At 36.8% G+C, this 27106-nt stretch overlaps 1 protein-coding gene across 1 annotated transcript in view; it reads left to right on the plus strand.

Annotated features, from left to right (window-relative positions):
- Positions 1–27106, plus strand: part of LOC120526634 (kinesin-like protein KIF13B) — a 655733-nt gene that overhangs the window by 606629 nt on the left and 21998 nt on the right. The gene's annotated exons all lie outside the window — the stretch shown is intronic.

Genomic DNA, 27106 nt, shown 5'->3' on the forward strand with positions numbered 1-27106 from the left:
CATCTACATATATAATTCACTAAGGCAAGACAACCATGGAAAGCACGCCGGAAGGGGCGTGGATTCACTGAGCCGCCGACAAGTAAGACACCTATGGCGCACGCAGGAAGGAGCCACGCCCACCAACTCCTGGCACCTCCGAGCCACGTTGACTGTTCATAGAGGCATGTTTCTCGCGGAGGTGAATCGCCATATGCAGCGTGTAAAACGGTTTGCGAGGGGTATCCCATGGGATCCTTAAAACAATCCTTTACAACTGAGGTTAAAACACAATAAAGTAAGCAGTCTTTAAAAACCGAGTTTTCAGTTACAACGCACAACCACGTGCACCATAGCAAACTGTTTTACATGCTACATACAGCAATTCGCATCCGTCTTCTTAGATGCTCCTGCAGGAACACGGAAAGTCTATACGAGTCACAGGTGCATCTGGACTGTGCAAAGATGACAACGACTCAAGTGACGAGTTGGAGGGTGGGCACATGAGGGATGGCGGTCCGCCAGTTTTCAGTCATGGACGATTGTGTGTTGGTTCGTTCTGTGCATTGTTATGATGTTGCATTTCTTGCTGATTTATTACATTGCCGATTTTTCAAATGTTAATTTTCTCCCTGTGCTTAAAAATCATTAAAAAACCGGCCTGATTATGCAGCGTATGGTACGCTGCATGGTTGGCTAGTATTAATTAAAACTCCTCAATTAAATACGATATGCTTCCTGCGTGGTGCTTCACACACTTAAAAGCTCTAACAGCCCGTATTGATTTTTGATTGTTTGCTTTTCTCTGTCGCTCTCACTCTCTCTGACATTCTCTCCTCCTGACGGAGGGGGTGTGAGCAGAGGGGCTGTTTGCACAGTGGCTGTTTGCTTAGAAGATACGACGCTCCTCTAAAAAATGCTGAAAGACTACCTTCACATTCGTCCCTTGATTGCGGCCGCTTTATCACGGTGCTTCGCATACATAAAAGCCCAACAGCCCTATTGATTTTTGATTGTTTACATTTATCTCTCTCTCTCTGACATTCTCTGCTCCTGTTGGCACTCCTTTGAAGAGGAAGATATGTTTGCATTCTTTTAATTGTGAGAAAGAACTGTCACCTCTGTCTTGTCATGAAGCACAGTTTCAACTTTTGACTAAATGGTGTTATTTCATGTCTAGAGGGCTCTAATAATGTTAGAAAATGTATTTAGAAGGTCATAAACAGGTTTTCAATACTCAAACTGCGAAAATATTAGATTTATAAATAAAGAATCGTACTTCGTGGAAATTCATTTATCTGTCTGGAGCGGATTAACCGCGATAAACAAGGGTTTACTGTATAACTGTGCGGAGAATATTTCTAAACAGTGTGGGAGAGTTTCTAAGGCCTTAAAATTTCTAAAAATAACCATACAAACATATGGTTTCTACTTCTACACAGATTTTTCACGTATCGCGGGGGCTTCTGGAATGCAACCCCCGCGATCGAGGAGGAATTACTGTACAGTGATAAACAGTTTGTCTCGCACATAATGCTTTTTCAAATTTTGACTAACAAAAACATTCCTGTCCTCAATCATCCTTCCTATTCGCCTGATTTAGCTCCCTGTGATTTTTACGTGTTCCCAAAAATCAAAAGTGACCTGAAGGGAACACATTTTCTTCAATGGATGAAGTAAAGACAGAAACGAAGAGCCTCAAACAAGAAAACTTCCAGCACTGTTTCAGTCAATGGAAGATGTGTATGGAGTGGTGTAGAGATTGGGAGGGGGAGTATATTGTAGGTGACAATGTTTAGAATGCTGTAATTCATTGATAATTTTTTTTTTTAACAATTTGTTTTTTTTGTGTCTCAACTCGTATTATAATAAATAGAGTAAAACTCATTATTTAAATAAAATATTGTTATACAATATAAACAACCTGAAACTAAAAGGATGAAATTATTTGACAGTAGCAAGGAAATAATCTATTAGGTACATTAAATACAGAAATAATATGAAATGGAAGTTGAATTTATATAACAAGCCTATGACAATTCAGTAAAACACAAATTTAGTGCTGTGTTGTTAAAGTTAAGGTGCCTGGTGAACTTTACTTAATTACTTTTTAATTGATTTTTTTTTTTTTACTTTTACTTTGTCATTCTGCCTTTTTACAATTGTAAAGCAAAGATTAAAATGTAATTCCTGCTGGGCCATGATGTAACATGCACTTAAAAATAAAGGGGTTGGGGGGGTTAGAAGATGTGAGGACAAATGCAGTGCAAAACACTTAAACAGCACAGCATCACAAATTTAACAGGGCATCCAGTCAGCGACAAAGTGATACAATATCATATAGGCTGTGGGGAAAAGGCTATTCCAGAGCCTGGAAGTAATAATTTACCTTCCTGCACCACAGGATTTCAAGAATGCTGTATCTTTTGGTATGTGGTATGGCCCTGGCATGTCAGAAAGAAATTGTCAGATTAAACAAGGGAAAATAGGATTATTGACCTACTGTATGCAGATGTTAAGGACACATACAGTGTGGATGAAGACTTCAGACAAGACAGCGGGTGTGGTTATATAGCAGCTTTATTTTGCAGAGTCACAGTGAGAAGATTTTCAGAAAAGCAGACAATCAATATACATGACAGCGTCAGGGCTCTTCTGAACCCCATCTGTTGGGTGGGGTAAAGTTTTTATACCTCTAGAATGCGTGATTTAATATCATTATGAAATGCAACAATCAACATGTTTATTATACACCATCCTTGAGCCCCTTCAACGCCCCTTGTGCAACTTGATTTCTTGGCCCCTTTGTTATGGCGTTCAGATGTAAACTAAGGGAAAACGTAATAAGGCAGACTAATGTGTGGAATGCTTAGACCTTGAGTCCTTTGGACAAATATTTTTCTGTTTTGCTCAGTAAAGCATGCTTTTACATAATGTATGGTTTCGTAAAGCTTACTTCTCAGACATGAATTAGTACAAGGGAACGAAGAGAACATTCATCTTCCACAACAGCGCCACCCCGCTGCCTGCACTTGGGAAAGCAGATCATAAACTGGTTCAGTTTGAGCCTTACTACAAACCAAGAATGAGGGAGCTACCTACAACCACACACTCATTCAGGAAGTGGTCCCATGAGGCTGGGATATCCTGCAGGGGTCACATAGTGACAACATTGAGGAGGTTGTTGACTGCACTACTGACTACTCAAATTCTGTATGGACATTGTAGTTCCAGTAAGAACAGTACACTGCTATGCTAACAACAAGCCATGGATTACAAGTGACATCAAGGGCCTTTTGAATCAGACAAAAAGGGCTTTTAAATGTGGTGATCAGCATGAGCTGAAGCGTGTGCAGAAGGAGCGAGTCCAGCTCAGAGTGGCGAAGTAGCAATACAGGAGAAAACTGGAGCAAAAGTTGCAAAATAACAGCATGAAGGAAGTGTGGGATGGGATGAAGATCATCACTGGCTGCAGTTTGAAGAGGGGTGCCTCCATCGAAAGAGACAGGGAGAAAGCGAACCTGATGAGCAACATTTTTAGCAGGTTTGACCACCCTAACCCACTCTCACTTTTATCTCAGAGTACTGCATCCTCCACTCATCCTTCTTCTGATACCAGCTTAGGAGATAGTTTCCCCCGCCCACAATTACAGTAGCCCAGGTAAGCAGAGAGCTGAGGAGACTTCGTGCTAGCAAAGCAGTAGGTCCAGGTGGATTATTGCCATGACTGTTGAAGACCTGCGCGTTGGAGCTGGGGAGTCCTCTACAGCGCATCTTCAACCTGAGCCTGGAACAGGGGAGAATCCTTGTATCACCCCAGTCCTAAAGGTATCACGTCCTGGTAAGCTGAATGACTTCTGGCCTGTCGCCCTGATGTCACTTGTGATGAAGACCATGGAGCAGCCTCGACCCTCTGCAGTTCGCATACCAGGAGAAGGTGGGCGTGGAGGATGCAATCATCTACAACAACAACAACAACATTTATTTATATAGCACATTTTCATACAAAAAAATGTAGCTCAAAGTGCTTTACATAATGAAGAATAGAAAAATAAGAGACACAGTAAGAAAATAAAATAAGTCAACATTAATTAACATAGAATAAGAGTAAGGTCCAATGGCCAGGGGGGACAGAAAAAACAAAAAACTCCAGACGGCCGGAGTTCTATCTATCTATCTAAACACAACAAAGGCTAGCAACAGAAAATTAATCCGTCTGAAAAAAGCAACAAAACATATAAATCTTTGAACTGACACAAAAATATAATGATCTCCAGATTTAAAAAAATTTAACAGCAAATTTAGGTTAAAATTAGGATAAATTCCTACAGGAAAAAGTCAGAAATGCAACTAACAAATGATGCTTTGGTTCTTATCTGCAATGAATTGATTTTTAATCTCCCATTAAAAAAATATTAAAGAAAATGCTGTAAATGCCATAGAATTTTAATATGTTGGGAGGTTTCTGAACGCCACACCGAAGCCACCGTCATCTCTGGTCACGAGGAACCACAGGTTTGCAGCACAGCAGCATAGTGCTGTGGAAGCATTATGAGCCAATTGAGATCACACTATAAGCGCTTCTCACCAATGGGTGATGCAAAGAACATTATAAATGGAGGGAACAGTATAACTTGGCCACTGACCTGGCCCCGACTGTGCCCATTTGCTGCGTCTGTGTATAGGAGAGTGGTAGATCCTGCTACAATAAATAACCGTGCTGTTCCTGTTTCAAGTTGAATAAAGATGGTTTTGCTGAAGTACTGAGACTCATCCTTGTGTTTTGTGGTGCAAGACAATAACTTTCTCATCACATGACACCAGGAGTGGAATCTTTTACCAATGGAACCCAAAGAGGCATATGATATCCTAATAACAGCGAACGATCCTGCGGGCATTCTGGTCTTTGTCCTCGCCATGGATGTGCTGGTGAAGATGTCTCCCTTGGACGACGCAGAGTGTTCCCTGTTCTGCTTTGAGCGCATAACAACATTGATGCACTGGGACAGGGTAACCAGGCCTGCTATTATGGCCCCATTTTTAACTGGGGATGCCTTACAGGTCATGCAAAACCTTGCTCCTGAAAGACTCGATGATTATCACTTCCTGAAGCAACTGATCCTCCTCCACATGGCTGTGAGCCCATTGGTTAAGGGGAGCCAGTTTCATCTGTAGCATATTGTTCTGGACCGCCTCATGAGGACAGATCCAGGGCTTAGTGAACCTGATTCAAAGCTGTTTCCATGGAGACACTTTCAAGCACATTGTGGAGAAGCTCGCTAGTCATGAAATGCTATGGAATGACATCAACTCACTGCTGGATCTGACCTGCATACTGGAGGGCACACAAACCACCTGGAAACAATGGGGCTTCCCAGGCTTAATCCCGATTTCCAGCCAGCACAGACCTCCAGTGTTGCTGGCACCATGGGTCGAAGAGGCCATTGTGGGAACACAGTACGGACTGAACGCAGCTGTTTTCGCTATGATCAACCTGGACATCTGGCTGGGTAGTGCCATCTCCCACTTGCATAGACCATGGTCAAGATATGCAGTTTGCAAGTGTCCCCCAAGAGGTTAAAGGAGGGACAATTTTAAGGTCTCTGTTATGTTGGCCGGATGGGAATTCTTGGCACTGTTGGTAGCGACCTCTGTGTAGTCCTCCATGAATTGCTCTGGCAGAACTCTTAAAAGACCACAGACAATGTGAACATTCGATGCGTCAGTGGGGTCATTAAAACATATGAGACTATATTACTCCCTCTGAAATTTAAAGGGAAGAACCTTACAAGGTTTGGACTGCCATATCAGACACCTCACCCTGGCCACTCCTAATAAACGAACAGCGTCAGATCAGCTGTAAATGTATGGTATTTATAAAAGTTAGCATTTTTTTTTGTTTCATTCTCTCAGTTATGTTCACGCTCACCCTTGCCCCACAACACCGACCCCAATCAGACTCTAACTAACAGTACCAGTATAAATTCACACCCGATCTGATCACTGTATGTTTTCAAATAATATTGCATTAGTGCTATGATGTTTTCTGATTGTTACAATTCAAGTCATAAAATTATTTCTCCAAAATGTCACATATATTTGTCTCTTTCTTTTTTGCCTGGTGCTGTGTTGACATCGTGCACCAGAAAGTATGAGCTTATTTAGTGCAAGCAGAAGCATGCTGGTGGCCAGTTGCTTGTGCTATAACACAATTGACTTGGTGGCAATCAATGCACATGGTAATGTACAAGGCATGCACGGGGGGTGGGACACTGAGAAAAGAAGAGTGTTCATGGCTCACCTTGCAAAGGAGCTTCGTCGTCTCTTCTTAAAAGAAAAGGCGATGGATAAAGCAAAAGAGGATGTAACATCGACAAGCTTCTGTTCCAAGACTGCCTCTCCCCCAGCACCTTCAGTATAATAGTAACAAAGCACAGAGAGAAGTGTGTACATTGCAACAGGCACACATGTCGTAAACGTAGAAAGGACGGTCCTTGGATGTGTGGGAACCGTTAACATTTGAACCTGATAATTGCATGTGGCACGGAATTGACCTCTCTTGCACTATTCTTTCCTGTACTATACAGGTCATAAAATTAGTTATTCCAAATATCTTATATACCTATGTCTCTGTTTTTTTTGTCAGTCCTGCTCTGACATCATGGACCATAAGGTGCATACTAATTCAGCGTGAGCAGCAACACTCAATAAAACTGAATAAAAAAGAATTCAAGTGACGGTGAGATTCGAAGAAGGCAGAATTACCAGCGTTTGTGTGTCAGCTTTTAACCCTCCAGATCAGTGAATTTCCCATTCCATTGTCTCAAAATACCACTCACATCTACAGTTATTCCCAGTTCCAGATAAAAAGTAACCGAGTCAGATCTGGGGCGGGGAGTGGGTGTTGTATCGTGATCGCAACTGAGAGAATAAAAGTGGGAAAAAAAAAATGCTAACTTTTACAAGTGCTATAAATTTACATCGGCGGTTACAGATACAAATCAAATGTATTTCTTTATTGTGTAATATTAACATTAAAAGCAGCTCACTACTCAAAAACGGTAAATTTGCCAGGGAGCTGCTTTCAAACTCACGACCTCCGGATTATAAGTCGACAGTTCTAACCACAGCACCACAGAAGCTATCGTATTGTACTTGCACCTTTTGTGAAAGTGTTTATTTGATATTTGACCATCAGCCTTCACACATTATATAGTTCATGTCTACATTTTGTCATCTATACTAATAAAAGGCAAAGCCCTCACTCACTCACGCACTCACTCATCACTAATTCTCCAACTTCCCGTGTAGGTAGAAGGCTGAAATTTGGCAGGCTCATTCCTTACAGCTTACTTACAAAAGTTAAGCAGGTTTCCTTTCGAATTTCTACGCGTAACGGTCATAACGGTTTACAACGTTCACCATGTTGAACTTTCTTATTTATGGCCCCATCTTCACAAAATTTGGTAGGTGGCTTCCTTGCGCTAACCAAAACCGATGTACGTACTTATTTCAGTGGTATGATGCCACTGTCGGCCGCCATATTGAAATTTCCAATGTCACTAATTCTCCAACTTCCCGTGTAGGTAGAAGGCTAAAATTTGGTACTTATTTCGGTGGTATGATGCCACTGTCGGCCGCCATATTGAACTTTTCAACCGTCTTTGTTACTTATGGGCCCATCTTCAAGAAATTTGGTTCGCGGGTTCCCAACACTAAATGAATCCTACTTACATAGATATATATGTCCATAGCCTGCAGCTTGGTCACTATGTGAGTCGGCGTTGGGTTCATCCCAACGCCTCCCACGTTGTTGGTTGCCTGCCTATATAAGGCCGTCCGTCGCTCCAGTCTCTACATTCCCTTCCTTGCTACGCCACGGGATTCACGTCTCACTGCTGATAACTACAACCTTTTAATTTAATCCATGGCTTCTCTGTTTTATTGTTCATTTATTACGATTATAGTTATTTTGTAGGTATTTTAGACTTACTTTACATTGTTTAGGTACCCATTTCCTTTATCATTCCAACCGTACCCCCATTAACATGTCTATCGAGGTGATCACCATCGATCAGAGAACTGTCACTTACCAAGTTGTTTCCATGCCCCGGAGATGGCACCTACCTTTTCCATTCTCTTTGTTACATATTGCATGGCCGTATCAGGCTCACTCTTGATATCCGGAGGAACATTGTGTGTTATGTATTGAATGACTGGGACAGGTTTAAGGTGTGGGCTGATGACGGTACAGGAGATAATTATACTACACAGGAGCACTATAAGAATGAAATGCTTAAGCCCTTCACCTATGGATCTGCATGTGAGTTGATGGCTGCCGCTGAATTGTTCGGTTGTCGCTTTCAATTGTACCGAAATGGCCAAATATTTTACACCTTTCGACAACTGTCAATGCCTCTTAAACATCTTAGATTGACAGGTGACGATTTGAGTAGTGGACACTTTGATGTTTATGAATGTTTAAACTCTCAAAAGCTGGATGTGAAGTTATCGATGAAACCGGTTGTATATTTACAACGCTTGACAGATGCAGAATGTCTCTACAAGTCCTACAAATACTGTTGTAATTGAAACAAACCATGAAATTCAAACCGATTATGACAGCAGCAATCCAAGCTGTGAGATTTGAAACAAGATTACTTTTCACATGGCCAACTGTACGTTGCATGCTCAAGAGTAAGCTCAGCGCACAGCTTGGTCATATTACAACCGGAGGGCCGAACTCACAATGTGGTATACAAAGAGATCCATTACAAATAATTATTGGTATATTTTCCCTCAGTTTAAAAAGGTTTAATTTTCTTCTTAATAAAAATTTTAAGGCAGTACTTCGCCGCTGCGAAGCGCATGTATTTTGCTAGTTATTAATATGTTGCCTTTGTCAGAATGCCAAATCTCACAGACTTACCACTGTTTATAAGGTACTAGCAGAATACCCGCGTTTCGCAGCGGAGAAGTAGTGTGTTAAAGAAGTTATGAAAAAGAAAAGGAAAAATTTTAAAAATAACGTAACATGATTGTTAATGTAATTGTTTTGTCATTGATATGAGTGTTGTTGTTATATCTATCTATCTATCTATCTATCTATATATATATATATATATATATATATATATATATATATATATATATATATATAGGAAAATACCAGCTTGGCAGCGAGAAGTAAAAAGAAAAGGAAACATTTTAATAATAATGTAACATGATTGACAATGTAATTGTGTTGTCATTGTCATGAGTGTTGCTGGCATATATATATATATATATATATATATATATATATATATATATATATATATACACACACACACACACATATATAAACATATATATATACACATCATAAATATATATACATATATACATATACACATATACAAATATAGACATATATATACACATATATACATATTTATATATATATATATATACACACGCATACATATATATATATACATATATATACGTATACATACAGTACAGGCCAAAAGTTTGGACACACCTCCTCATTCAATGTGTTTTCCTTATTTTCATGACCATTTACAGCACTCCATCACTCTCCTTCTTGGTCAAATAGACCTTACACAGCCTGGAGGTGTGTTTGGGGTCATTGTCCTGTTGAAAAATAAATGATCGTCCAACTAACCTGACTTCTGCACAACACAACTGCTGGTCCCAACCCCATTGATAAAGCAAGAAATTCCACTAAATAACCCTGATAAGGCACACCTGTGAAGTGAAAACCATTTCAGGTGACTACCTGTTGAAGCTCATCGAGAGAATGCCAAGAGTGTGCAAAGCAGTAATCAGAGCAAAGGGTGGCTATTTTGAAGAAACTAGAATATAAAACATGTTTTCAGTTATTTCACCTTTTTTTGTTCAGGGCATAACTCCACGTGTTCATTCATAGTTTTGATGCCTTCAGTGAGAATCTACCAATGTAAATGGTCATGAAAATAAAGAAAACACATTGAATGAGGAGGTGTGTCCAAACTTTTGGCCTGTACTGTATATATACATGTACAGTATACACATATATATACACACACAGATATACATACATATACATTATCTATATATATACTGTATATACACATATATATATATATATATATATATATATATATATATATATATATATATATATATACAAATCTACATATATATATTAGGGGTGGGACTCGATTAAAAAAATTAATCCAATTAATTAGAGGCTGTGTAATAATTAATCTTGATTAATCGTATGTAATCACACATGAAAATTTGCCCCAAATCGCAAATGTTTTTTTTATTTAAAAAGGGTTTTAGTGGGCTTACAGAATCAAATAATAGACATGGACATGAATATTGTAAACTGAAGCTCTTTTAATTTCTGAAAAAAAAATGCTTTTAAACTGCATTTCAATTCAAAACAGGAACAAAAATATCATCCCTGGCTAAAATTGGGCAGACTTAAAAATAAAGTGGTAGTTTAAGTACTTTAAGTACATTTTCAGAATGGTATTCTCTTTAAATAATAATAACCAAAATTTCAAGTTCAAAGTACAGTTTTTCTTCTTAAAAAATAAGTCAAAAACATAAAAGGTAATTTGACCAGCTTAATCTTTAAACTCTGAGTAACCTTAGCCAAAATTATTTTGTACATTAGGCTAAAACAGTGTGATCATTGAACATTTTGTAATTAGATGTAATTAGAATTAGTAACGGTCACGGAAGTCCAATGATCCCCAGTAAGAGCCACAAAGTCCTCTTTCTGTAATGCATCTAATTTTGCTTACTTTTCAGTGTGCACAAAACCATGCTTTTATCAAGGCTTCGCTCATGTAGTCTCTTGAAATGAAATTTTCCTCCGATCAGTCGTAGCAACGCGCTTTATTCCGACTCTGATGTGTGTATCAATGTAATCGATGTACCAGGAAATCATGCATTGACAAAACTTCCCCTTTGCTTGGATTTGAAAATGTGATTAAATGTGTTATTTTTTTTAACGCGTTATGGAGTACATGCATCGAAGCTTCTCAGCTGTGCTTGTGCTAAGAAAAGGAAACATTTTAAAAAAAACGTAACATGATTCTGCGTTAACCGCATATTTTTTCATACGTCTCAAACCAAGGGGATGCAAGGGTAAAATGAATCGTGAAGCGTGCGTACATACTCAGTGCATCCCCTCTCGGGAATCGAACCTCGGATGTCGGCGCTAGAGGTGAAGCCTCTAAAATTGCGCCACGGAGTGTAGCTTGTCTGTTTGAGAGTATGTAGTTCGGGGTATATATATATATATATATATATATATATATATATATATATATATATATATATATATATATATATATACATACTCGCAATTTGGCAGCGGAGAAGTAGTGTTTTAAAGAAGTTATGAAAAAGAAAAGGGAACATTTTAAAAATAACGAAACATGACTGTCAATATACAGTAATTGTTTTGTGAGTGTTATTGAGTGTTGCTGTCATCAAGGATTTGATTATCATTATTTCTTTCAATCAGTTTCGTATTTGTACGATGTGTTGTGTTGAAGTTACATTCCGTGTTTGTCAATCGTTGTAAAGATAAGAGGTTTCATTCATCGATTTGTTTCTTACTGCATCAATAAACAGCTCGTCTTCCTCTTTATCTGAGACGTGACACACTGCACGCACGGATTTTTTTTACACTGTCTTCCTTTAGCGGGACATTGACTTTTTCCACCGTGTGCTTTGTTTCCGCAGTAGCTGCACTTATGAATATGCTTGTATGTATCAGACGCTTCATATTTTTTTGCTGCCTTCTCAATTGTGTAATTCGGTTTTTGTTCAGCACTCTTTGGAACTGTTGCTTTTTGTCTGTGCACTGCGTCAGTTCACGTGAGCCGCTTGGTGTTCTTGCATCGAAGGTTCCCAGCTGTGCTGGTACCATCTCATGCGATGTTCATGGCTGTATGTAATGTTAGCTAAGACCCGGCACTTAAAAGTTTCTCTCGCAGTTTCGCAGAGTTTGTGCCAAACACCACCCTGACCATCTCATCTTCCTCTGCATAAGCACAATCCTTCACCAGTGAATATTTAGCGGCAGTGTTTCTATTGGATTGCCGCTGACGGATGGCCTTGTATGAGCAGGCACTAAATTACAAACGCCAGCGGCACCCTGTCTATGAACTTAATTTAAACTTTAGATTTTCACCGTGCTTTGTTTCTGAAGTAGCAGCACTCATGAATATGGTTGTATATGTCAGTCGCTTGCTTCTTATTGTTTCACTGCCTTCTCAATTATATAATGCGTGTTTTCTTCAGCGCTTTTTTGAGCTCTTCCTGGTTTTCTACGTACTGCTTTGATATTCAGTTCACGTGATTACGTGGGAGGCGTGATGATGTCACATTAAACTCCGCCCCCCACGGCCATCCAGCTCAACTCCATTACAGTATATAGAGATAAATAGCTTCCAGTTATGACCATTACGTGTAGAATTTCAAAATGAAACTTTTGTAAGTAAGCTGTAAGGAATGAGCCTGCCAAATTTCACCCTTCTACCTACACGGGAACTTGGAGAATTAGTGAGGAGTCAGTGAGTGAGTCAGTCAGTCAGTCAGTGAGTCAGTGAGGGCTTTGCCTTTTATTAGTATAGATGACAAAATGTAGACATGAACTATATAATGTGTGAAGGCTGATGGTCAAATATCAAATAAACACTTTCACAAAAGGTGCAAGTACAATAGTATAGGTTATAGTATATAACTTATCCCCACCATCCCTTCTATATCTATAACCTCAGACAATTAGGTGTAATAAAAAGACAGGCAGGAGTTAAGTTACCCATACAATAATATATTATTGATAATACAGTAATCCCTCCTCGATCGCGGGGGTTGCGTTCCAGAACCCCCCGCGATAGATGAAAATCCGCGAAGTAGAAACCATATGTTTGTATGGTTATTTTTTATATATTTTAAGCCTTTATAAACTCTCCCACACTATTAACATTATTAGAGCCCTCTAGACATGAAATAACACCCTTTAGTCAAAAGTTTAAACTGTGCTCCATGACAAGACAGATATGACAGTTCTTTCTCACAATTAAAAGAATGCAAACATATATTCCTCTTCAAAGAATGCGTGTCTGGAGCAGAGAATCTCAGAGAGAGAGAGCGAGAGAGAGAGCGCGAGAGTAAAGAAAACAATCAAAAAATTAATACGTGCTTTTGTGCTTTTAAGTATGCCGAAGCACCGCGATAAAGTGGCATTTTGTAGAGGAGCGTCCGTATCTTCTAAGCAAACAGCCTCTGTGCAAATAGCCCCTCTGCTCACACCCCCTCCGTCAGGCAGAGAGAGTGAGAGAGTCAGAAAAAAGCAAACAATCAAGCACCGTGCGGGAAGCATATCGTATATCATTGAGGAGTTTTATTTAATATGTAATACATGCTGTGATTGGGTAGCTTCTAAGCCATCCGCCAATAGCGTCCCTTGTATGAAATCAACTGGGCAAACAAACTGAGGAAGCATGTACCCTAAATTAAAAGACACATTATTCCCAGAAATCTGCGAACCAGCGGAAAATCCGTAATATATATTTAGATATGCATACATTTAAAATCCGCGATGGAGTGAAGCCACGAAAGTCGAAGCACAATATACCGAGGGATCACTGTATTCATAAATAATAACAAAATATAAAGTACATTTGAATATTGGCAACCATACAACCTGATTAAATGGTGATGTGTAGTTCAGATGGCACACAGACTTGTTTGTTACTTAAAAATTTCTCTAGTTAAAGCATCATTGGTGCTCAGCTTTCTTTAGAACAGGCCACAAGCCTGTTCAATATGGCTGCCGAGCTGTGCTCTTCATTGTGTTGTCTTCTTCATCAGATGTTAGTAAGAGAGATACTTCATCATCAGAGGTTAGTAAGAGAGATTGTGAGGTTAAGCAAGTAAATTTACAAATGTTCTGTCCAGCCCTTACAGCCAATATGGCATTGTAGTACTTAAAGGCTTCTGACACAAGCCAATTCCAAACAGCCATACTTCAGACCAATGGGGGAATAGAACATTTTAAAACCTGCCCCCAAACCATATGTTAAGGTAACCTGGCTTTCTTGCAGGGATTGAAAGATTTTAGCAGAGGAACACTCACCAAACTGTTTTAAGGCACTTCGTCCCCCAATTTTGTCGTAAAATTCAAAGAGACCCATTCCTGGTGGGGGGAGGGGATTGTAAACATGAATGCTTCTTACTAATGTAACATTAAATTACATTGCTTTGCCTAAATTACAAATAAAGACATCCAAAATATTTATCATGTTATATGCAAAATCTTACATCACAACAACACATTACACACTTCATGTCAAAACTTTGTCATTAGTACTATAACATGAAAAAAGCTTCTGTTTTAGCTATGTGTTCAGCATTTCTTGCCTAGCATTTCCTTTCACCTTACATTTACTCAGATCACTGTACACACAAAACACACATGACATGCATGTGATCCAAATAATGATACATTATTTACCGTATACAACTCCAGGCACCTCACACCCAGATAAACAGACTTGAGCTAGGAGAACTTTTTGTCCAACTTGAGCTGTGGCGGTGGGGGGATGGGATAGTAGGCTGCTTGCTGCTTGTGCTGATCGACGCATTTGCTAAATAAAAGATGAAAGATAAAAGTTTTTTCTTTGGCTTCAGGTATTGTAGTGTTAAATAAATATCCATCCACTGGTAATGTGAACAATGTTTATTAGGCCACTTACAACTGCAACCACACCAGAAAATATCAAAAATGTGAGAGAAGCAATAGACATTTAACACAGTATTTGCCAGCAGACTTAAATATTTCAGACTGTACAGTTTGCTGAGTCAGGAAGCATTTATTCTATCACCCAGAAAATGTACCCATGGTGGTTCATCGTGTGGTGGGTGTGGAAACAAGCTGCATCAGTACATGCTCCCAACCACCATTACCATCATAGTGCATATATATATATATACTAGCAAAATACCCGCGCTTCGCAGCGGCGAAGTACTGCCTTAAAATTTTTATTAAGAAGAAAAGTAAACCTTTTTTAAACTGAGGGAAAATATACCAATAATTATTTGTTAAGGATCTCTTTTTATACCACGTTGTCAGTTCGGCCGTCTGGTTGTAATATGACCAAGCTGTGTGCTGAACTTACTCTTGAGCATGCAACGTACAGTTGGACATGTGAAAAGCAATCTTGCCTCAAATTTCATAGCTTGAATTGCTGCTGTCATAATTGGTTTGAATTTCATGGTTTGTTTCAATCACGAAAGTATTTGCAGGACTTGTGTTGAAGTGACATTTGGCATCTGTCAAGTGTTGTAAGCATACAACCGGTTTAATCGATAACTTCGCATCCAGCTTTTGAGAGTTTAAACATTCATAAATATCAAAGTGTCCACTGAAATTGTCACCTGTGAATCTAAGATGTTTAAGAGGCATTGGCGGTTGTCCAAAGGTGTAAAATATTTGGCCATTTCGGTACACTTGAAAGCGACAACCGAACAATTCAGCGGCAGCTATCGACTTGCATGCAGAACCATAGGTGAAGGGTTTAAGCATTTCACTCTTATAGTGCTCCTGTGTAGTATAATTATCTCCTGTACCGTCATCAGTCCACACCTTGAACCTGTCCCAGTCATTCAATACATAAGACACAATGTTCCCCCAGATATCAAGAGTGAGCCTGATATGGCCGTGCAATATGTAACACAGAGAATGGAAAAGGCAGGTGCCATCTCCGGGCATGGAAACAACTCTGTGACAGTTCTTTGATCGATGGTGATCACCTCGATAGACATGTTAATGGGGGTACGGTTGGAACGATAAAGGAAATGGGTACCTGAACAATGTAAAGTAAGTCTAAAATACCTACACAATAACTATAATCGTAATAAACGAACAATAAAACAGCAGAGAAGCCTTGGATTAAATAAAAAGGCTGCAGTTACCAGCAGGGACACGTGAATCCTGTGGCAAAGTAAGGAAGAGAATGAAGAGACCGGAGCGACGGACAACCTTATATAAGCAGACAGCCAACAACGTGGGAGGTGCTGGGATGGGGGACCCAAAGGCGCCTCACACGGTGACCGAGTTGCAGGCTATGGATGTATATATGTAAGTAGCATTCAGTTAGCATTGGGAACCCGCGTACCAAATTTCTTGAAGATGGGCCCATAAGTAACAAAGACCATTGGAAAGTTCAATATGGCAGCCGACAGTGGCGTCATACCACCGAAATAAGTACGTACATCGGTTTCGTTTAGTGCAGGGAAGCCACCTACCATATTTTGTGAAAATGGGGCCATAAATAAAGTTCAACATGGTGGACGTTGTCGACCGTTAAGACCGTTACGCGCAGAATTTAAAAATTAAACCTGCTTAACTTTTGTAAGTAAGCTGTAAGGAATGAGCCTGCCAAACTTCAGCCTTCTACCTACATGGGAAGTTGGAGAATTAGTGACATTGAAAAGTTCAATATGGCGGCCAACAGTGGCGTCATACCCCCGAAATATATATATATATATATATATATATATATTTTTGTAAGTAATTTTGTTTTTTTTTCCTTCAGTTAATGATTTTTGAAATACTTCATACCTTAACTGGTGCCATGAGTAAAATAAAGTGACCTTTGCTATGCTTTCAAAAATTATTATTAAAAATTAAAATTAAAAAGTTTTACTAAAGCTTAAACTAAGCATTTCCATTTGCAGTGATACACCTTAGAAATCTATTCCTGTTTTGAATGATAATAGTTGTTTTAGGTCTAAACCCAGGTGCTGTGTGTGTGGAGTTTGCATATTCTCCCTATGTTCATATGGGTTTCCTCCCACAGTCCAAAGACATACAGGGTAAGTTGATTGGCACTGCCAAGTTGACCTTTGTGTGCCTGTTCATCCTGTGATGGGTTGGTATCCTGTCCAGGGATCATTCCTGCCTTACACCCTATGGTTGCTGATTTTATCTTTTAGTAACTAGGGGGCTTCGCCCACTGCTCGCTTCGATGGCCAACCCCCGTGTTTGATTTTCCGGATACACACTTGTAATTTTTTTTTTCTTTGAATTTTTTCCATTTCATTAGTTTCACTTTTATTTCAGAACTTCTGTAAAAACAATATTTCGAGTCCCAATATGCTGAATCTTTTTAATGAGGTGAGTGAGACGTGTTTAATGACTTTGTACCATATTTCAGGATAGGTTTCTCTGTTTGGAATTTCAGCACAGACAAAACGATCTACATCATCAGCAGTTAATCATTTTTTTTGCAAAGTAACCAATTAATGCATGTGAGGTAAACTCTGTTTTTGAAATTCTCTGACTTAAACTTCAAAGCCTTACAATATTTACATACTTCTGACATATCACCTATGTTAATATACTCAATCTCTATTCACGTTTTCGTTATTTCTCCGAGTAATAATTTCTCTTTCTTTGCGCTAATGCGATGTTTACTTTCTTTGTTTTGACACTGTCATTTTTTTCTGCTTTCATATTCTTTATCTTGCCTGCATGTGGTTCACGCCAACATTTTTTTTGAGTGTTTAGAATTCCAGTTTTCATTATCTCTAACCTGTTCTGCATGTGTTTGGCCCCCTTGTTTTTTAACCTCTTTATGATGTTTTACTTTGTTTTCTACTCTGTCTTTTATTTCTGACCTCGCTTTATCCTGCTTTTTTTTAATGACACCTGGTCCATGGTGATTATTTTCTCTTTTTCGAGTAATAATTTACGTTTCGTTGCGCTACTGCAGTCTTTACTTTCTTTTTTTTTTTTTTATATTTTCTAACTTTCCTACTTTCGTATTCTTTAACTTTCTCCACATGTGTATTGTGCCAACAATTTTTTTTTGAGCCTTTCGAATTCCACTGCTTTCATAATCTCTAACCTACTCTACATGTGTATAGTGCCAACGTTTGTGAATGTCTTTATGAAGCTTTACTTTGTATTTTACTCTCTGTCTTTTAATTCTGAGGCGGATTGGATGTGCTTTTTTTTTTTCAATTCCACTGCTTTCCTTATTTTCTGAATTTGCACCTAGATTCTTCTTTTTCTTTTTTTCTCTCCAACGCTTTTGAGTCTCTTTTCTCCATGCTGCTTTCTTCTTTGCTTAGTCGTCTACGTTTCATTTATAACATATTGTCCTTGTACGCTTTATATGCGCTGAGAGCCCTGGATCTGTGTGTGCTCAAAGCCTCCTTTACACGACTGAGTGTTTTGCTGCCTCTGGGCTTATTTGATATTGATTGTAAGTAGGGCGTGTTTTGCAAGAATCTCATGTTCCACGTCATCGCGAGACGGTTCTGGTTCAATCTCTTGGCACAAAGCCTCATGTTTAAGGTCCCCGCGAGACGCTCCATGGCCAATCTCTTTCATCTCACTGTTTCTTTTAAGTGTCTTCCGTGATCTTCACGTGAAGATCACGTCTCTACGTCCTAGTGTTTCTCTCCAGGATTTTTTGTTTTTATTAAAGAGAGATATTCATTTCAGAAAACATGCTTGAGAGGAAGCAAAAACATTTACTTTTTTATAATATGGCCATTGTTATTTGACTCTTTATGACTCTGTTGTCTCTATGATAATAATCCTGTTCTTTGGTCTCAGTACGGTACTGATTTTTTAATTTGGTCCAAAAATTAAAAAGTTTAAGAACCCTGGGTTTAGAGGTTTAAAGCGTATGCGTGATGCTGACTGTAAAAGTACTGCTCATCTGATTCATGATTCAATCCATTTAGAGCTGAATCATCATCAGTGTATAAGAACTCTGTTGCTGATCACTCCCATGTTCATCATATAAATACAATACAGTGAAAATTATATTAGAATATTAGAAATTATTCATTGTTTTGTACACTTTATTACTGGAATTGTTTTAAACAAAAGTTACACACATCAGGCTGATTTTACTTTAGGTAACCAAGTATTGACTTCATATTATAGGGACATGCAGTGGAAGGCATTTTTCAATTTTGTTTCATTTAATGGTCTCCTGTTGCACAGTGCTGTATACTGAATGATATATGTTGGTTTTCTGTATGTGTGCTGGTGCCACATGCTTGATTGTCACAACCTGCCTTCGTCTTATTATTATGTAAGCCTATAGCATTGTGTCCTGTATGATATATGATGTTCTGTATGTACCTGTCTTTGTATTGTTAGGCATATTTGCTGTAAATTGAAAGTACTGTGGGCTTTATTTATACTGCAGCCAAGCATTGGCCAGTGTGAAACTCCCATGCCCCACCTACTAAATTTATTTGGATGCCAACCATGTAATAATCAAAAAAAGAGGCAAAGAGGGCAAATATACCCAGTATTAAGTTTTTTTTTAATGTCTGTACCTGATTTTTTATTGACATAGTGATTGCGGGTGGCCCCTTTTCCATACGGGTTTGTCAGTAGCACAATCTGCATTGTTTTTAATTAAAGTGGCACAATCTGTACTGTTTTTGTATTTAACACAATATGCATTTAGTAGGCACACTTAATGCCATATTATACTGTCCAATCCAGAAGTTCTTTTGACAACTAGTTTTACATTAATACTTAAAAGTATATTTTCAAGCAAGTACTTTTTTACTTTGCTTAAACAGAAAGGTCAATGGGGTTCTCCAAATTTTACTAGAGTACATTTTTTCTTGTTTATTTTTACATATACTTAAATAAATTAATCATGAACTTTGTCCATCACTAGTATAACGAGACAGTGAGAGATGAGTATAGACTTTTGATCATACCAATAAAAAAAGGTCAAGAGAGAGTGCCATTTGAACCTGTAAATAAAGATTTATTGCAACAAGTGAAAAATATGCTGAAGGCCAGAATTGCAAATAATTGTTAATAATATACAAGAGATGACGCAAATTTCAGGAGTATGGCAACACTGAATAAAACAAATCTAATTGGCATGTTCAAGTTTATATATAACCATTTATTTATATAAAATAACCAGTCAGTGAGCTACTGGAACAGTTTTGAATTTACATTCATGTCTATATTCATTGACAACAGAGGCCAGTAATTGGTATATTGGAGTATGCCCTACTTCAGAAGAAAGAAAGTAATAGCAAAATTAAAGAATGAAGCCATGAGGAGGTAATAAAAAGGGCAAACACATGAAATAAAGGTAGTGCCAGTTAAGGAAAATGGTGAATAGCTGTGTGGACCCCATCCAGTTCCAGAGACGTTCATTTTGAAATAAAAGGACTTGAGAGCAAGCTCAATGATGATAATAGAAGCATCAGCGTAAGAAAGATTCAGTACGACCAATTAAGAAAGAAAGGAGTCAAGTGTTTCTGGAGAAGGGGGAGGATCAGCTGGGAAAGATCAGTATTAAAATAATTGAAACAATCATTCATTTCAAAGGATTTTTTGATAATTGTTCTGTCTTTGTTTGATAATTGAAATAGTGGTAAAAGAATCACATTTATATGTCCAAAGAGCTAAGAATGTACCTGGCTTTGCTTCACAAGGCTTAAGTATGGTGTACTTAAAATTCATCCTTGCATAAAAGAAACATGTCTGTAACGTCTGAAGTGTTGGCTTTGTGCTGAGTAAGGAAAATAGGCAAGTTTGAATTCCTGATGATTCAGCTGTAATTCAAGATAAGTAATTTTTTGCAAGTAATGCAAGTCAAGTTAAAGGCAAAAGAAATACAAAAATCTGGGATAAAAATAAAATTGTCAGTCACATAAATCTTTGGTTATCAAATGCTACATGTGTAAGCAGATATCACAGGTCAAATGCATTCTTTTGAGTGAATGACTAATTCAGGGCTTCTTGAATTAAAGTAAGTGCTTTATGCAGTATGTAATTCTGGACAATGTTTTCTTGCACTTGTGTTCATCATGGACATACACAGTCACAACTCTGAGCATGCGCTTTGCTTGCCATAGGAATCTTGTTGCTCAAAACTATATGCAAAGTTGCGACCGTAAGCATTCTCTGTGCTGATGATTTATCATTTAAAACACAGTGCTCACTAGAACTCACCCTTTCAACCTTTGCAGAGTGGCTGATTTAATTTCAAGATGTATTTTATGTTTAATTTGGTATCACTAAAATAAATAAATCAGTAAATAATTAAATACATACTGTACATAAAGAAATAAGCAACAAAAACATATTTCATAATGCACTTAATTAAGCTCACATATGTTTTATGTATTTATCATCAGATTTCGCAATGCATCTATTTATTTGCATATTTACTTGTTTAATTATGTTAGAAATATTCCTTACTACATAACTACTCTTTAAATGTGCTGTTTGTAGAAGAGAGAGTGAGTGATTAAAAAAGCATTGTTGAGCCTTTAAAGTTAAGTAAAGTAAATTAAACTGAAGATGTGCTATTAATGATCTGATAGTAAAAAGGATGATATGAAATACTGACATAGAATGGTGCAAGAGGAGTTAAATGAGAAAATACAGACAATCCTAGATGAAGGTTTTTTAATGAGAGGAGAAGAAAGAAAATTTCTTTGCAGAAGAGAAGAAGAAAATCCTTTGCAGAACAGTGTTAAATACAGAAGGAGTACAGCAAATTTGGGTCAGTAACAAATCTTACAAGAGCACAAAAAGAAAGAGGAATGCATTTCTTTTCATAGGGATTTATGTCAAGATAGGTCAATAAAGGCATTAGCCTCTATATCAATTATAAGCTCATATTCTTAAAAAGACAAACTTTTATTGCACATCACTTGAAAAAAGTGTGCTTCTGTAGGGAGTGGGAATGTGTATTGAAATGCAGGCTAACTTCCTTTAAACAACCACAGTTAAGTGGTTGATGGGTTTTGCTTTGAGGCAGGCTGATGCAGGTGTAGTGAAGGGCCATTGGGTTCTGAAGCTGAGGAAGTAACCTAAAGCATTATTATTCACATCTGACAGCAGCCAAGCATCCTGTCTAGGGTATGATGAGCGTAATAATAATAATAACGCATATTATTTATATTACACCTTTTCCATGCTCAAGGCGCTTCAGAGAGTCTCAGTAAGAACAGTGATGGTATATGTAACACTGGATACTAATATTTTCTGCATAGAACACTAAAACAGATAAATACAGGCATTACAAAGCATAAATAGAATAAAATATAATAAACCAGAATAAAATACTAAATTCAATACTAAAAAAGAACAGCATGAACAAATAATGTAATTTGTGATATATTTTACACACACATTCTCCTGAGTATCTGGACAGAGAGGTAAATTGAAAGAAGTGCATAATGTCAGGTTAAGTTAAATGCCATCTTCCTCCAAACTGACACTTCCAGACTGGCTAATGGTGAGCTTCACAACCGAGCATGCATGATATTATAGTGCCCCATCTCTAAATTTTGAGGGTTGGGAAAAGATGCAGCACACCAATGTCTGCTTGGGTAGCCACTGTCGCCTGCCACATGTAATGACATGATTGCTGTTACAATAAATACTACAGGCATATGGAAAAAAAAAGTTAAATGCCAACCTGAAGAGATGAGTTTTAAATAGTTTTTTTTAGAAGAATTAATTGAGTCGGCTAATCTAATTCATTTCAGGAGGTCAGAGCTACAGAGCTAAAGGCCCTGTCACCCACAGAATGAAGAATAGTGCGGGGCACAACTACGTTGCCAAAATCAGAGGTCCTTAGTGTGTAACGGTCACTGATATGGTCCGCTATGAGGTCATTTAAAGCTTTGTAGGTTATTAATAGAAACTAATATTAACAATTCCTCTAAAAAAGGGGTCTCCAATTTGAATGCTACACTTTATTAATTTGATCCTTTTGTTTTTTGTTGCAAATCAACTTCTTTTCCATTCATTTTAATTAACTTTTAAGATTCCTTTCTCTGAATTGATATGAGATATGAAGTGAGCCAACAGATGACCACTTAAGTCAGGGTCTCAAACTCCAACCAGTTTTTTTTTTAATTAGAACTGAATTAAACCCGTTGTTTCTTGTATGGCTGGTTGGTTCTCTCATTCTGCCACAGCAGACATTTCCAAAACTGTTGATTTTCTTTTTTCTAAGAACCCCATCAAAATGTTTTGTGGATCTGAGCAGATTAACATTGCTGAGACCTTCACCTTTCTTTACTTTCAGACATTGTATGAACATAGATTGCTGGTCATATGTCGGCTCGTTTTATATCTCATTACGGTTTGGGTGCTAATTAAGGAAAAAAGAAATAATTAGGGTGTCTGAGTTTTAAATAACAAGCCAATTAAATTTATGGTCAAAGAGCAGCAGCAAAACAGGTCTTAAGGCAGTAAATAATGAAGTTGGCATAAAATAAACATTAGGTTCAGCAAAAAAATTAAGGACGAAAGAAATTGCTCAAGTACATGGTTTCAATACTACAAGTGTTTGTTGATGTTAGAAAATACAAAGGTCTGCAACAAAAAAAAAATTGTTCCATTAAAAATTGCAGGTGTTTGTAATAGACTTGAGAGCACTGAATCTAATTCTGACAACAACATTGCAATGTCACGTTCAATTTTTGAGAGATGAAGGTGTAAAATGAAAATAATAATTTTAAATTTTATTTTTGACATGAAAAATTACAAATATAATTATTACTTTCAAAAAGTAGTCACTTGGTAGTTTTTTCCTCTTATCATGCTCTGAAATTGCTTAATAGTGGAATGACCAACAGATGTCAGCTATCATAGACTCTTTAACTATAACATCTCCCTAAATGCTGCTCCCATGTTCTCTGAGGGGAAGTTCCTTTTCTATCTTTGTATCCCCAAGAAATTTGTATTCACTTACACAAAAGAACAACTTCAAAAATCAAATGACCTCACTGCTTTTCAGCTGGTGTACTATTGAACCTCAAGACGTAAAGTCAGGGTTTAGGTTGCTAGTCACTTTAATTTTATATTCTAATAGCCCCATTTTCTTACCTGTTACCTGGTCAACACAACAGATAGATCAACTCAACTTTGCATATTTCTGTAAAAAAAAGCATTTAAACAACAAATTTCTTTCTTCTGGACAATAAAAATGCAACTTTTTAATCTTGTAACTAGAAATTTTTGGTGAATTTTGAGGCATAAGCAAATAATGTGTAGCTCGGCTAACATTAAGAATGAGGAAGACTAACATGTTCAGCTCAAATTATGTTTTAAATATACAGTATTTCAAATATATTTATTTATTTTATTTTTTGCACAGAAGAATTTTGTTACAAATCATTGATATTATCCCATTATATAAATATGTGAAGAAGCAACAAAATTATATTATTAGAAGACATATGGCATTTTTTAATCTTGATTTTCAGAAAGACTTTGATAAACTATCACATGAAAGGTTAGACAATAAGCCACTAAAAAGTGGGAATTAAGGCAGTAGTGTGTAGTTGGGTGCAGAATAGTGCCTCTCAGAGTTCAGTGGTGGCACCACTTCTTTTTTTTATCATGTATGTAAACAATTTGGATAAGAGTATACTTTAAATAACCTGCTGATTAAGTTTGCAGATAATACCAAACTTGGCACAATGAAAAATAATCTGGAGACAATAAGTTTATTGCAAGTGTCAGCTATTACATGTAAGAAGTAAAAGCTCAAAGCCTTCATTAGGAAGTCTGTAACTTTTAAAGTACACCTTATAAGAAAGATTTAAGAGTCTTAGTTAACTTATCAATATCTACATGAAGACAGTGTTCAAAAACCATTAAGAAGCATAACAAGATGTTACATTATAAGTGTAGATAGAGTACAAGTCAAAGATGGTAATATTTAATCTATATAATGTACTAGTGAGGCCTTATCTAATGTAGTGAGTGCAGTTTTGGTTTCTAAGGTACAGAAAATCTAGAGTGTTCTCCACTTGACTTTCTCGTATACATAGAGATTATATAGTAATTGTATGAATATGTCATCTTGTGAAACAAAGCGTAACTATTCAAATTTTAAGTTTATTTGATAGTTTTTATCTGATTCGATAAATTTCCAATTAGTGTTATTTTGTGTTTGTACCATCTAATTTCTTTGTATTATTGATAAGTTAAATAACTGTTAAAATAATAAACATGCAACATAGTTAATAAACTGTTACTAAATAAGATGAATAATTAATATAAATAATAAAATAAAATGAATAAAGATTATATATTACTTTAGCTCTGTCTTTAACTCTTTCATTCTGTTTATATGGAAAATTGGAGAGTAAGCGTGTATGCAATTAATTTTGTTAAACCTTTGCGATGCTGCTTGATTTTTAACTCTCATTTTCAAATAAAAAAATAAATATAGAGAGTAAAAAAGTTCATGCAATCCAAAAAATATGGAAAATGAGAAGAAATGTCAATTAATTTACAAACAGTACAAAATTGATGAAAGATCAAAACATGAATACAATTTGTCGAATTAATGTAAGGACAAAGAAGTAAATGTGGAGCACAAATCAGAAAGGTACAGTATGTAAAGTTCAAAATTTTAAATATTATACTTTGATTAATAATTATCTCTTACCAGAAAAACTATAAAATGATGACTTCATTGATTGTAATATAATTTATTAAATGAGTTCATACAACCACCTTAAATTCTGATAAAACAAATTTCTTTTGTGTACAAATAACGTGTAACAATGAAAAGCAAACTAATTAATAAGTACTGAACACAAATACATGCAAACACCAAGCTGTGTAATTTTACCAATGAATGAATAACCTTTTGTGAAAATTTAGAACCAGCACAATGAAGAAAATTTCACAAACACTATTAAATACCTAAAAGTACTCCGTTTAAAAAGGTTTAATTTTCTTCTTAATAAAAATTTTAATGCAGTACTTCACCGCTGCGAAGCGCGAGTGTTTTGCTAGTACTTCTATATACTAACTATAGTTAGTTATTTTGTTAAGGGCATTAATGAGTACCAATTTGCCAGTCTTTTATAAAGCACCACACATAAAGCATAAAAAATCTGGATTGTTCTCCACTCAACTTTCCTTATACCTGTTCAGGTAAAGTAGATACCATTTCCAGATGTCTGATTATAGTGAAACTATATATCTATGTGTCACTTATCTTTGTTTATGAGATAAGTTTCACTTATCTGAAATTTCAAATTTGAATGTTTTTTGTGGTCAGTAATATACCACTTCCAGTCACCTGATCAAGGTTAAATTTTATAAGTAATGATCATATAAAATTTAAATTATTTATCTCATTTCATATAATGGTAGTGCTGCATATATAATAGTGCTGATACTTGTTAAGATATCATTTTCAGTTATCCAATTAAGGTGAAATTCTATTATCTATGTGTTTCTTACCCTAACTAACGATGATATAGAATTTCAAGTAATTGTTGATTAAACAATTTTGAAATGTGTTCAGGTAAAGTACCACTTCCGGTTGACGTATGTTGCTCAAAATTTGATAGAAAACATTTTGATATAACACCCATATGCCAAATTTAATTTATCTAGCTCAAAGCCGTCTCAAGTTGTGATGTTTCCGTACATACACACAGACGCACACAGACATAATTGCAAAAATGGTGAAAATGTGTTCAGGAGCTCATGAAATGTGGAGATTCATCAAAATCTCAAGGTCTAATTTTTTCATGAATACTATACTTTCTCTATACTATGTGTACAAGAAAGTAAAAAAGGAATATAACAGCACCAAAAAAGGAGTTAGGATTAAATTAAATGATTGAAGTTTTCAAAGTTATGAAAATAATTAGTACAGTGGATCCAGGCAGTTACTTTAAACTGAGTTTGCCAACAAGAATACAGAGAAACAGATGGAAACTCATTAGGCATGAATATTGCACAAATTTTAGAATGTTGTTTTTCACACAGAGAAGCATAGGCAATGGAAAAAGGTACCATGTAGTGTTGTAGAGAGTAGTACTTTTAGGGGCCTCTATATGATGTTATATTCGAGAAATTAGGTGAATAGGATAGGTGAGTTTTATTGGGCTGAAATACTTATAATGTTGTGATATTCCAAGAATTATCAGAACAATTTTGAGAAAATGATGAAAAAATATTGGGGGTGAAATTAATAAATAAAAGAAACATATAGGCAAAATAAACTTCTCTAGTGTTCATCTTGATGATATGAAATACATGTTAACATCTTGTGTTGAA

This window comes from Polypterus senegalus, chromosome 3, assembly GCF_016835505.1.
Source record: "Polypterus senegalus isolate Bchr_013 chromosome 3, ASM1683550v1, whole genome shotgun sequence".
In the NCBI taxonomy this organism is placed as follows: domain Eukaryota; kingdom Metazoa; phylum Chordata; class Cladistia; order Polypteriformes; family Polypteridae; genus Polypterus; species Polypterus senegalus.